The sequence below is a fragment of the Tupaia chinensis genome, unplaced genomic scaffold (assembly GCF_000334495.1).
Source record: "Tupaia chinensis unplaced genomic scaffold, TupChi_1.0 Scaffold145304_1, whole genome shotgun sequence".
NCBI lineage: Eukaryota > Metazoa > Chordata > Mammalia > Scandentia > Tupaiidae > Tupaia > Tupaia belangeri.
Genome location: NW_006205165.1, coordinates 474,159 through 479,206, shown reverse-complemented (window position 1 = coordinate 479,206; position 5,048 = coordinate 474,159). Strand labels below are relative to the sequence as shown.

Sequence of the window (5,048 nt, the reverse complement as noted above, 5' to 3'; positions counted from 1 at the left end):
AATTCTCTCCTAACTTTTTTCATAACTTATATTTTATAATGAGAGATAAAGAGAGAAAGAAAGGGATACCCTTGACACAATCTCAACACACCACAATCTTCCCTCTAGATTTCTAGCCAGCTAAGGCATTCTTATGCATGCACCTGGTGTGTTCAGGTCAACCTGAGATCCAAACCCAGGACTTCCCATATGGTAGCACTATTGCCCATTGGTACCATACTGCCTGCACCACTGTGGCTGGGCCACTCTTAACTTTCATAACAATTCACTTGCTTTTCTTTTTAGTTTTATTATATATGTATGATTCCCTAATAGTAATCTGGTTTTGCTTGAATTTCAACTTTATATAAATGGGATCACACTGTATGTATTTTTTTTTTGAGAGGTTTTCACTATAGGGTGCGTGCGCTCGCCAGACAGACAGAGAGAGACATAGAGACAGAAAGTGAGAAATCACCCCCCAGGGGGGGATGGTCACGCCGCAATCCCTTCTCCTCCATTCTCCTCTCAGGATCTTGGGCACGCACGCACACGCGCCCGGCTTGAGTTTTAAGCCACCGGGTCCGGGACGTGAACCGCGGTCGACTACGTGGGAGTCCAGCGACATAGCCATTACGCTAACTGCTGGTTCCCCACACTGTATGTATTTTAAAAAAGTTTTTGCCAGAGGGCATGTGTGTTCACTGAAGAGAGATGGAAAAAGAGAGGAGAGAGAAAATGGCCTCCTCCCCCCACCGGGGAATGGTAATGCTGCAATCGCTTCTCCATTTCTCTCTCTCAGGTTTTTGGGAATGCAAACACACATGTATAGAGTGTTGTTCAAGCCACTGGGTCCAGGACTCAAACTGCACAGTCAGCCATGTGGGATCTAGCCCCCTTAATAACCAAGCCACAGACTGGCCCCTACACTTTTTCTTTGTGTCTTGTTTCTTTTGCTCAAGTTTGTATCTCCATAATACGTAAATGCTATGTGCAGCTATAGTTGTCACTTCTGCATAGTATTTCATAATTTATCCATTCTGCTCTTCATTAGCTGTTGGGTTGTTTCCAGTTTGGGTTGTTATGTACAATGCTAATAAAACCTTCTATGTACCTTTCACTAAAGCTATGTACATATTTTTTCTAAGGTGTTGTTATGGTTTGTATGTCCCTCCAAAATTCATGTGTTGAGGGACCAGCAGTTGGCATAATGGCTATATTGCTGGACTCCCATGTAGTTGACCACGGTTCGAGTTCTGGACCCGGTGGCTTAAAACTCATGCCGCATTCGTGTGCGTGCATGCCCAAGATCCCGAGAGGAGAATGGAGGAGAAGGGATTGCAGCATGGCTATTTCCCCTGGGGGGTTGATTTCTCACTTTCTGTCTCTCTGTCTCTCTCTGACTTTCTGACGAACGCACGCGCCCTATAGCAAAAAAAACTCTAAAAATTTTTTAAAAAAATTCATGTGTTAAGATCCAGGTGTGATGAGATTAGAAGGTTAAAAAAAAAACTTGATCGAATTATGGTGCTAAAAAGTAATGAAAGGATGGCAGGTGGTGTGGTGGTTGACGTTAGACTCCCACATGGCCCACCATGGTTTGAATTCCGGACCTGGTGGGTTGCTTTCTTGCTTTCATACGTTCTCTCTCTCTCTCTCTCTCTCTCTCTCTCTCTCTCTGTGTGTCCCTCTTTGGTGAATTAAAAAATAATGATAATTGAGGCTGGCAGGTGGCATGGTGATTAAGGGCACTGGACTCCCACACGGCTGATTGCGAATCAAGTCCCGGAACTGGTGGCTTGCTTTCTTACTTTCTCTCTTGCTCTATCCCTCTCTGGTCAAATTAAAATAAATAAATAAATAAAGTTAAATAAAATAATTCTTTAAAAATAATGATAATGATAAATAAAATGAAATAAATAATTCTTTAAAAAATAAAAAGAAAAGTAATAAACCTATCAATCATCTCCAGAAGTTTCCTCATGCCCCTTCTTTATGTCTCATTTCCTTCACTCATTTCTGACACTAAATTAGGATAAGCACCTTTTCATGCTGATTGGATATTTGGATTTCTTCTTCTTCTGTGAAGAGCCCATACAAGTCTTTTTTAAAAAATTATTTAGTTGTTATTATTATTATTTTTAATTTTTTTATTAGTATTTTTAAATTTGACCAGAGGAAGACAGAGACAGAAAAAGGAGGAAAGTGAAAAAGCAAGCTGCCAGGTCCGGGACTCGAACCGTGGTCAGCCATGTGGAAGCCCAGTGCCTTAACTACCATGCCACTTGCCAGCCCCCAAAAAAGTCTTTCTTGTTTATTTGTTTGTTTGTTTTTAGGTTTTTGCCATAGAGTGCATGTGCTCACTAGAGAGAGACAGGGAAAGTAAGAACTCACCTCTGGGGGGATGGCCATGCTGCAGTCACTTTTTCTCCACTCTCCTCTCAGGATTTTGAGCACACATGCATGTGGTGCCCAGTATGATTTGCAAGTGGCCAGGTCTAGTACTTGGATCATGGAGTCAGTGATGTCAGACCCAGCACTTAGCCACCATGCCACCCGCTAGCCTGCAAGTCTTAATGAAGGTTAATGGTGTGATGAGGTAAATGAATGAGGGAGTTACGAAGATGTGAGGTTGTGGGCGATTGAAATTCAGATTTTAGTACTACTGCAGTTCTGGGTCATAACAAGGTCCACTAGGGATCCTGAGTGTGGGTGACTGGAGTAGCAAAGGAGGTCATCAGGGGTGAGCAGGCCAAGGAAATGAGAGTCTGGGGATGTGGAATAGGTCTTCCACATGCATTCTGAAGTGACCTTGATTTTGGCAAGACTTGGTGGGGAGGAAAGAAATACTGAGGCAGGGGAATGCCTAGAGGTGCAGCAGTCATGGGCTGTAAAATGCAGTGGGGAGCAAGGAAGAGGCTTATTCTACCTCCAGATATGGCAATACCTAGGGAGCAAAGGGGTCTCTGAGAAGAAGCCTCTAGGAGAAGTGAGGTTCTCAGGAGACAGTCAGGTATCAGGTAAGGAAGGGGTTGGGAGCTTTCTGTTCAGGTAGTGAGGTTATTTACGAATCTCTGGAATTGGTGTTCCAATAGGCACTGTTGAAGAGGATGCAGTGATGTGGACCCGGGGAGTGCGCGGCAGTAAAATGTGATGCTCTGTGAAGCTGACCCACGTTGGAGGGTTCTGGGGACCTCCCTGAATACACTGGGCGTGTGTGTGCCTATGATCCAGGGCTGGCTAAGGCTGTGAGTGGATTTCAACATCAAGACCCTATTGGGGGCGCTGTCCCTCCCTCCCTCTCTCTCTCTCTCTCTCTCACTTATGAAAGGAATAAGTAAACTTAGAAAAGAGGAAGGAAAAGGATGGAGGGGAGAGGAGCAGTGGGAGGTTGGGTAGCAGAGCAGAAACTTTGAGCCCAGTGGAGTAAATGCTGTGAGATGAGAGATGAGCAGAAGTGGGCATAGTCAGGCTGCTGACTCCTCAATAACAGGAACAGGGGACCTGTGGGTCCGGGTCCCAGAGTTGTCACATGAGCTGGTCTCTGCAGTGGCCTCATGAGAAGGTAAGCTCTAGGAGAACAGGTGGGTGTCTGCAACCAACACTATCTACCCTCAGCACCCAAGCCCTACCCGCACATCAGCACACAGGGGAGCTCATCACATATTTGTTGATCCAGAGCATAAAAGAAGTAGCTAGAGGAGCACGCCATGCTCGGCCCCTTGTAGGTGCCTGATAGGAGCTATTTGCATATGTGACAAGACATGCCTGCCCTTCATCCCAGCACAGGACAATTGACAGGTCACTTGAGCACCAGAACACACCAGTTGAGCAATGACTTGGCCCACATTGCCACTCTTGTCTCCTCTTCTCTCACACAGGTGCCAACCCAGGGGACATTCCCAAGTAAGTATCCTGCACGGTCAACGCCATCTCAGAGTGTGTGCTTCGCAGAGAGCCCAGCCTGCGACCACACCTAATACAGGGATCCTGAACTCAAATGCTTTCAGAGGCCCGGCAGGTAATATGAGAGAATAAAGCTGGTTGGGCTTAATGCGGCGGGGAGTGGTGGGGAGCTAGGTCAATTGGAGAGATTGTGCCCCATCTAAATTTAAAAAAATTGACAAATAGCTTTGTGTACTCCAGATGCTGTGTGAGAGTTCAATCCAACCCGCAGGCCTACCATTTAACGCATTTGCTTGAAAGGTGCACTCTCTGTTCAGTTAATTAATATAAACTAGTGATGCAGAAAAGTCATAATGCAGAAAGTTGGGGTGCATGGGCCCAACACCCACATGCAGGAACAGCAGTGAACCCAATTCTTTGTCTCATGCTCACGAAGAATTAGAAACACAGACACAGAGAATGAGTAGTGAAGTAGAGAGTTTGTTAGGAGAGGGAAGAAAGATTAGTGCTCCCAGGCAGGGAGTGGGTCTTGGAAAATGGGTTGCCAATTGAAAACTGAGGCGAGATTTTTTTAATCTGTTCAGTCTCTGAGAAGCTGATTTTTTTAAAAGAGGTTTTTGCTATAGGGCGCATGCCCTCGCCAGAGAGACAGAGACAGAAACTGAGAAATCACCCCCCTAGGGGCTATGGCCACACCACAGTCTAGTCCTGTCTCCTCTTGGGATCTTGCACATGCCTGTACATGTGCCTGGCATGAGTTCTAAGCCATCGGGTCTGGGACTTGAACCACAGTCAACTACGTGGGAGTCCAGTGACGTAACCATTATGCCATCTGCTGGTTCCCTGAGAAGCTGACTTTATATGACAAGAGAGAAGCAGCTTGTAGAACGACTGGCTGTCATATTGAGGAGAAACGGTATATCACTGTAAGCTTCGTGTTGTTCAAAGGGAGCTTGTAGAGAGTGTGTTGTCTGTAAGGACTGTTGTTACAGGATGGGGGAGTTGAGGTGCAGGTTGTAAAATCTCAGGTTTTTGAGGTCCTGATCTCTTTTTTGTTGTTGTTGTTGGGGGAGAGTTTTTTGCTATAGGGCATGTGTGCTTGCCGGAAAGACAGAGACAGAGAGACAGAATGCGAGAAATCACCCCCCAGGGGGGATGGTCAC

At 45.7% G+C, this 5,048-nt stretch overlaps 1 pseudogene; it reads right to left on the bottom strand.

Annotated features, from left to right (window-relative positions):
• LOC102493257 (mitochondrial import receptor subunit TOM5 homolog pseudogene) overlaps positions 1–3,691 on the bottom strand; it is a 23,673-nt pseudogene extending 19,982 nt beyond the window's left edge.
• Between the last annotated feature and the right edge of the window lie 1,357 nt (positions 3,692–5,048).